The following is a 9023-nucleotide window of genomic DNA, read 5'->3' on the forward strand; positions in this document are numbered from 1 at the left end:
AACACGCTGATGGATCTGCCCAAGAAATGGCATTTCCAGCCATGGCAGCCTGATAAGCCTTAAGGGTTCCAGCACTTTTGTCACTGCTTGTCCAGCTTTTATCCAAATCTTTGTTGCTCCTAATCATTCAATAATGTTATGAGGGCATTTAGCAAAAACTTTAGAAAATTGAGGTACATTTTGTCTTTTATCAGGAATGAAATAAAACAAGTACGGTATGCAGGAGACAAGGCCAGTCTCATGTTGCTCTCATATTGATCCTCTTTTGCTGCCTATTTATTTTCAATTACAATATTAGAAAATAGAGTTGGGAGGACTTTCAACAGGTCTTCCAGTCCATTCATTGCCCTAAGGAAAAATCAGCTTTACTTATACCAATTCTGGCAGATATTGGTCTTACCACTATGAGTGTGTTTTAAGATCCACTATGATGGCAATTCCATGTGCACTCTAGACCACTTAGTCCTTAAAATTAGAAACAGTTACCTAATGTCTAGTCTAAATTTAAGTCTCTTACCTTCTGTACATAAAGTGTATGCAGACGGAATTGCTGCACAAAGGAGGACAGTGAGGGTCAAAGGGTGGAGAGAAGGAAACAGGGTCCATCCACCAAGACTTACCGACGTCATAGCAGAGACAAACTGATGTAAAAGGGACTCCAAGGATGACTAAAGCTCCAGTTCCTCTGAAGACCTTCACAGCTGCCTTCCTTACCCTCACAGGACCCTCCTGGGGTGTGCAGCAGCCAGATTAGGGGTGTAAGGGGAGGCAGGCACAGCTTTAGCATGCTGCACCATGTATTCAGCAGCAGATTGTGGAACAAAGAGTTTACTAATGAAAATAAAGAATACAAGCAGAGAATGATAGTTCAAGGGTCCAACATATTGAACTATATTTTATATTAAATTTCTTTTTCATTGAAAGCAATTTCCAGTTACAAATGAGTGGGTACGAGGTGGAACTTGTTGGCATGTTTTTAATGCTAACAATTCTCCCAGAAAGCCAAGGAACTGAAGGTGATCTGTCTAATTTCAAATAGGCTGGCTGTAGCTACTGTACATTGAAATACTCATCTTTTTCTACTAATTGCTGTGTGGGAGTTATTCACAAAATGAAAGAACCTTTTGTATTTCCTATCGTACATACCCGCTCTAAGACATCATTCCGTTTTATTTTTTTTACTTCTTTGTCATTGGTACAGGTTAGTATTTTACTGTATTAGCAATCGTCAAAATATCTTTACTTGAATGATACAGAAAAAGGCATTCAAAATGGAAACTAGGGTTTGGTTGAGCAGGCAAGTTACCAGTTCAAACACATCTGTTGAAAGAAAGCCCCTCTTCAGTAGGAGAGGAAAGGTAAGTCTCTCTTGTGATGTTATGGAGTTTACCTCCTGCTGTATTCACAACAAAGTATTACTAAAGGGGTGAACTTCTTAAGCACCACCCCCAAAGATGTTAGGATTTATCTGCTATTGGTCTGGTTTTTTGCAGGAGAAGTAATCTGAACCCTTTCTTGTAGACATGGATACCCATTAGAGGTGGGAATTTCTGGTTCCCACATTCCATTTGAAGGTACTGGGCAACATTTTCAAACATTTAAACACGCCTCTACATCTCTTTAGAGATCTAAATCCAAGTAATCAGTGCCAGCATGTCTGAAAATAAAAACATACAACTGAAAGGAATATCTGGGAAAGCTGAGTCCAATTTCTTAATGTATAAATTTATCAAAGTCTATCTCAGAAAAAGTAAGGAAAGATAATGATTGAGGAGCCTAGATGTCCGTGCCTGAGACAGCTAACAGGCTCAAAAACATGACCTGAAACTCAGTATTATGGATATCAGGTTCTAAGGATAAGTATCAGATGAAGAAGGGAGGAGAGGGATGGCAGGAGGGTGTAGAGAGAGAAAAAAAAGAGGACAGACTATGACAAGGGCTAATGATGAGGAAAAGAATGTTTTAAGTCTCTGTTTAACATGAGGGCTAATCTTGGAAACACAGGAGGACCAAATCCTTATGTGATCAAAACTGCCACTCCACTAAAGCCTAGAGAGTTGAATCATGGGATGATTTAGCTCTGTAATTGTGTTCAGAGCGATAATGGTACATTAAAAGTAATTATTTAGACCAATGTTTATTTCTACATGCAACAAAAAAGAATCATCATTAGATAATCAGAAGAAAACAAATTCAGTATCAATTAAAAAATCTTATTTTCTGTGGGTAGCGCAGCCCTGTATCCATGAGGAGTAATCTTCCTGAACAAGGGTGTTTGGTCTCACTATCTTCTGGAGGTACAGCACTCGATTTGTAATGAGCTTCAGCTATGGAAAAGAATTAGGGCAAATTTTCCATTATTAAAATTTGGTTTAATCTATTTAGAAGGAAACCTGTCTCTGCAGAACTCACTGATTTATTGTCTTTGGAGAGATAACAGAAATCAGTGTGTTTCCAAAAACAGCCTGGATTGTTTCACGCTTAGGTCAGAATTCCTAGAAAGGCATCCCCTTTTCAGAATATAGGTCTGCAATGATTTTTCCATCTTGGAAGGCAAAATCTCTTGCTGGGATTCTTCTGGACTAAACAGGCTGACAGCAGGTCCTGTTCAGCTTCCTGTAATCCCCAAGATCCTTGCTCTTTCAGGAATGCATGAGACAGACTATAGTGCTCCCTAACTGGAAGTAGGTCCCGTGACAATGACAGCCAGCCGGCCCAGGGTAGAATATCTCCTAGGTGCCTGAGGTGGAGGCTGAGCAGAGAGTTCCCTTCCTTTTGGAAAAGAGCCATACCAGGATCTGAAGAGCTTTTCTACTTCCCTTGTTACAGCAAAAGCCGTCTGTAACACAGCCATTAAACCCCCAGATTAGGTCTGGCATAGACAAAGCAGTGAAAGGTTTCCTATTTATTTCCATTGGTTGGGATTTGACAGTCACCATATGGAACCTATTGCATTCTACTCTACAGACTACCCACTGTTTTTCTTCCCGATCCTAAAATTTATATCTAGAGAAGTCCTGGGGAGAAAATCTGAACCATTGAAACTTGAGCTTGTTCCATCAGAATTTAGACTCCACAAAGCCTGGGATGATGATCTGTGGTTTGAACGCCTTGGTGTAGATCCAGCAGTTGCATCTGACACACTCCAGTCTGAAATCAGAGAGTGGAAGGCACAGGGATGAAATTCTGTATGTGTGTCACATCTCAAACTACTAGAGATCAGGGAGGAGAAAGGTCTGTTCTTGCTTCTTGTGCCATCCTTGTACAGGCCTGGACGCTGTGAAGCACAATGCACAATTCCTGCAGTTAATTTTTCTGCTAGCTGTGTCACGCTTGTGCAGGTGGGGCTGGATACCAGCAATTCAGTCTTCTATTTCCCCTTTAGGGACCCAAACCAGTAATACCAATTTGAATAAAATCATGCCGAAGAAGACAGGAGGTTCACAAAGGAGAGGAATGTCAGCATTACCCTTATTGTATGGTACATCATCGAGCTGCCCCATGCTCAAGGGAGAATACTTTATGCGCTACTTAGAGCTGAATTCCCCCTCTGCAAATGGAAAGCTACATCTTCCTTGGCAGCACACAGTGCACAGGACTACTGTGTACAGGACATATATGTTCATAGGGGATTTTCAGGCTGGCTTCCTGAAGACTCAGCTGACTTAGCTTCTCCTTGGTTATACCCATTCTTTATGTCAACTAATTTTGATAGACACATAGAGGTACTGAAGTTATTCAGTTATTCAGTTCTCCCAGATTTCTGTGAAAAATTATGTCAGTGTAATATCCCAGAATAAGCCACAGCACATGTTATTTCTTGCCGAGCCGGTAGATAGCAGAATCTTAGAATCATTTAAGTTGGAAGGGACTTTTGGGAGTCTTCACTCCAAACTCCTGCCCTAAGTTGGATCAGGTTGCTCAGGTAACTCTCGCCACTGCCTCTCTGGGCCACTGTCAACTAGTTAACTACCCTCATTGTAAAGAATGTTTTTCTTCATATTTAATGGGAAATTCCATAGCTATTACTTGTGTCCATTGCCTCGTCTTCTTGCTGTGCACCTCTGAAAGGAGCCTGTCTTCCCCTCAGACAGACAAGTACAGCAATTACAACTCCTTTCTTCTTCCCCGGCTGAGCAAACCCAGTTCCCGTGCATGAAAAATAGCTACTAGTATGTCCAATATCCTGAGTAAGTTTCTGAATTCAGCTTTATGAAGACTGGAAGGCCACCAAAAACATAGCTCACATAAGGGAACACTGAATAGCACGTGAGAACAGAATTAGAGACCAAGCAGAAATCTTTTTTGGAAATCTATGTTTTTTACTGCATGCTGGCACCCCATCATCATATCATATAAGTAGTTAATGGAAGAGGATAAAGACTTATTAAAGAACAATTATGCAATGCCATGCAGAAAGGCTACTGAGGGGAGCCTTATTTCTTAATGTAGAACAAAAGTGACACCAGTAGCAGGCAAAGACTTATGAGTCAAGCTAAGCAAAACCCCTCAGTGCTTACCAGAATAATTACTGAGACGAAATCTTCCCCAGCAAAAATGTACTCGGCACTGCTTCACTACTTCTTCCTTCATTAAGCAGTGAAACACAAAGATAAAGAACCCTAAAGAAGTAAGAAGAGAAATTCACAGGTTTTCCGGTGGATTCTCCAACCTGCCTCTCCCTTTGCTAAACTTTTTGTATGCCACTCAGTTACCAGTGTGTTATGTGTGGGCAGAGAGGTGGTCCCTGGGCCAGCATCATGTTGGCCCATAAGTGCACTGAGTCGTCTGTGCATAGGAAAGGGGAATGGGAAGAGCTTGCTGCACACTTGGTATAAGAATAATCTGCAAGTCACTGTAGATTCTATCAACTATTTTTATGCCCAGATGAAAAGTATTATGCCAGCTCCTGAAAAAATGCATTTATTTAGACCCATGTTTCAAAGGCACGAATTCCTGTCTTTAATAGTGTATCTATCACAGCAATGCTATCTAAACAACACTGTCATCCCACTGCAATGGAGCTTTCCTATTGAAATAGCTAAACAGTGTAACACAAAAGCTACATGAGCACTCCTCTTCCCCCATGCTTGAATTACACAATGTTACAGATTTATTCCTATTCCACAGTCCTAAACTGTTGTATTTAGAGCAGTACTCCTTTCAGAAATTACCTTGCAAGGTGTTAAAAATGCTGAAGAGATACAAGAAAAATATCCTCACTGCTCCCCAGGTAAAAAAGACAGAGCCCCAAGTTAAGCCCAAAAGGAACATCAGGCTGAAAGCACTTTTGAGGTCTTGGAGAAAACCCCATTTACAGAATCTGGATCTCTTTTGTGTCCTTGATTTCAGAGTGGATTTGCAGGAGAACAGTGATGAACATGGCTGTATTTGTCAAAAAGATTAAGAAGACATAGGCCACAACGGAGATGTAAAACACTATGTTCTCTTAAATCCAGCAACTGCAAGAAAGGGATGTATGTATTTAATATGGAGTTTTGTGATCAGTGAAGCTAATGAAGTCTGGTATCCAGGATAAGTCTCCCGTATGGTGCTCCAATACCTAGTAAAGGGCATTCCTTAATGCCCATTACGTTCCCCCAGTAAAGATATTCACAGAATCTCTCCACTTGAGTTTTTTATGGATGTTATAGAAATTCAATAACTTCGAGACTTTAACATTTCTGCCAAATTCAGATAAGCCTGACAATTGTTTCATAACTTAATAAGGTATACACAAAAAGACACACTGCCTTAGAAAAACTGAGCTAAATATGACTTAATTAGGAGTCTAAATAATAGTAGAGCAGAAGATGAGCACTGATTAGCTTTTCCTCAGACAGCAGCTAGTGAGTTTTGCTGCCTTTTTGCTAAAAATGGGTAACAATTTTCCCTCTGAGGTGTCACAGGTGTGAGTTGTCCCTCTGATGGTATAGAATTAAAATATTCCATTTAATCTTCACCGCCAAGAGATCAGATTGTGCTAAACAGAAAGCAGGGGGGGAAATGGAAGCATCCTTTGCTATAAAACCCTTTTGAAAAAGGATGAAAGAATGCAGTGTTTTCTCACTGGAAAAGGGAGGTGGTTGAGATGATTTAATTTGACATGATGAAGAGACAGGGAGGTGAACTGACATTAAAAAAAACAGAAGCAAACATGTAAAACACTAGAACAATTATTCTGCCTTTAGGTTTTACTGGAAATCTAGAACATGCAGGAGCATATACAAATGTCCCATCAGACTGAGTTAATGTCATGTAAAGAAAGAGATTTTCCAGAAAGTAAAAATGGAGTTGACTGGCAGAAACCCTCCCTGTCCTCAAGCCCAGTCCACTGACATGAGGGTTACTCCATGTAGCAGCCATACATCCAAAATGATCCTCCGAACCAGAACCCCTAAAAGGAGAGGGTTAAGATGGGGGAGTAAAGACAAAAGCAAGAGAAGTTGTTGCCTTCTGGTTATTTCTCCTATCTTTACAATAAGCTGGGGATCATCAAAAGGCTTAAAGTATTATACTCACAAATTGCTGAATGGATTGCTCTCAGAATGTGATCCATTGCCATAGAAGTCTCTATTTATAATGAGCACAACAGTAATTACAACAGCTGGTATTCCTAATATGGAAGGCAAGGGGAAAAAGAGATATTTAGATTAAAAAGATAAAATGGAGAATATGGAAAGATGTCAGATAATCCCTGATGAGTAATTATAGCAGACGTACATCTTGGGATCGAACTCTACCCCTGAAGCTCCTTCTGAAACGAGGGTAATTAAATAGGTGGCATAGCAGGTTTAATCTCCTTATTTATGTAAATTACAAATGAGTACGCATAAAAATATCTGTGTTTGCAAAATGTTTGCGAGTGTTCAAACATCTCCAGAAGCAAACCAATCTGGTAAAATAAACCCAACTGATTATTACAAAAAGCACAGTGTCAAATGTTAAGCAGACCACAGCACTTTGCGTTAAGATCTGATAGAGACAGACATTTTGCAGACAGTGTTTTAACAGTCCTTCCATTCATTTCCCATTTCCCATATTTCTTTCAGTTCAGGCTTCTCTGTTGAGAGTGACCACTGCCAACAACGCCACTGCAGACGGCTGCCCCTGAGAACAATTATGTGTGACATTAAATCTAAGGATAGAGATGATGATACACTGCATACTATTCAAAAACCTAAAAACCCCTTTAAAACAGCATCTAACAGCAATGCAGAAAGTACAGACCAAATCCTGCTCTGGGTCAGTGCCTCTGATAACACCTTTTCTAACAGCTGAGCCAGCATTTATGGTCCTTTTTGTTGTTTTTCCCAAACAACACTGAAGGAAAGGTGAATCAGTGAAGTCCTCAGAAGAGCTATAAACAAAAGCCAAAACCACCCTGCACAGGGGAATTGTGCATAGAACAGCAGCTAAGGACACAAGGCCTGGAGGAGATGATGAAAATCACCTCTGAGCAACACCAATGCAGGGATGAAGGCTGTGGGCAGCTCATACTTCCTCAGGCACACCCACTGACATGAGGTACCATGATAAATCATTCCTGTAGAGAACAGAATGGGTAGGGAAAGCAGTTCTTTTATGCCCACTTTTGCCTTTCCTTGCATAGGACTCTGTGCGGGAAACAAGAGGCGCTTTCTGCTAATGTTTCCCTGGACAGAAGAAGCTTAAGCTGAACCTGCCTGGGGGAAGAAATCCATCCTCACAGCTTAGGGCATGCTCCACATCTCTACTAGCTCAGTGTCCTAACTTACTTTTGCAAATATGCCCCTATCTTAGAGAAGTCAACAAGCATAGAAGTGGAAAAGAAATCTGTTTACTCACCCCAGCCAGCAATGGAGCATTTTAGGATGTACTTTGGGACATAAACATTGAAAACTTTGACAAAAGCCAAGTAAAAGCGAACAGACTCCAGGCACATCCATGTGAAAGCTGCAAGCAAGAAGTAGTGAAGGAGCACAGCCACAGTGATACAGAGACCCAGATGGTTGAATGAGGACAGGCAGGAGTTGATGAGGAAGACCATGTTGAGTATCAGCAGTGCAGCACCAAGACTGAGCAGGAGTTTTGAAGGATTGTCTCTACGCAGCTTTCTAGAAAGAAGGGGAAAGTCCACACGGTTATCACTGCGTGAGTTGTGCTGGGTACATTCACTAATGCAAAGTAGTACAAATGTGTATTCAGCATTTTATAAATTGGCTTTCTGTCATGTAAGTTGTGTCTACCTTAGTGTTTTATATCAAATCACTGGTGTGTTTTTGAAGCAGATCTCCCAGCCTGAAAAAGCAGAGCTTCTATATACATGGAGACCTGCTAGGTTTTTCACACTTGGTGGAGGAGAGACAGACTTAGCATCATCTTTTTTACTACTGCATCAAATATTATTGTTATTGCAATATTACTGGATTATGAAAGCACCCAAAGTTGCCTAAGACTAGGGTCCCATTGTGCCAGGAGCTACTGGCACATACAGCATAAAATGAAACCTGTCCAAAAGGACAAAACACAAGAAAGACCAAGATCAAAAGAGAAAAGTTTCCCTATTTTACTATTGATGTCATCCAATGTACAGTCTATACACAGGGAATATTCCAGACTCTTCATGTGAAATCTTACCCATGTCTGTGGGTAAGTTTATGAAATGACAGAAATTTAGGAACATAGAAGTTGCTGAACAGTTCAAAGTAGTGCTTGTATTGAAGCATGAGTATTTGAATCCCTCTTATTGCACCACAGTCACAGGTCAAAGCAATATTTATACTGTCAGCTCTCAGTCTTTCCTCCTATCCATCACAGCATCAAATATTACCAAACATTCTGATAGTTGCGGCAAATTCATTATTGCTAAAATATTAAAAGTGATATAAGAAAAAGGATCAGACTTACTCAAGGGCTAGATATGTCACCAGTGTTATACCCAAAAAAAGAGAAGCAGCACCACATCCTGCATAGCTTATCAGAGTTAATATATGATCATGTGTGGTACCTGTCGCTGTCCGGGACAAGTCCTATGTTACAAG

General features: G+C 40.6%; 1 long non-coding RNA gene across 1 annotated transcript; it reads right to left on the minus strand.

Moving 5' to 3' along the window:
• Positions 1 to 1024: 1024 nt before the first annotated feature.
• LOC142063255 (uncharacterized) lies at positions 1025 to 8574 on the minus strand. The gene is made up of 4 exons (XR_012662701.1): positions 7828 to 8574; positions 6523 to 6616; positions 4521 to 4622; positions 1025 to 3150 (listed from the first exon to the last, which is right to left on the minus strand). It is a non-coding gene; the product is annotated as an uncharacterized LOC142063255 (long non-coding RNA).
• Between the last annotated feature and the right edge of the window lie 449 nt (positions 8575 to 9023).

Source organism: Phalacrocorax aristotelis, chromosome 11, assembly GCF_949628215.1.
Source record: "Phalacrocorax aristotelis chromosome 11, bGulAri2.1, whole genome shotgun sequence".
Classification (NCBI taxonomy): domain Eukaryota; kingdom Metazoa; phylum Chordata; class Aves; order Suliformes; family Phalacrocoracidae; genus Phalacrocorax; species Phalacrocorax aristotelis.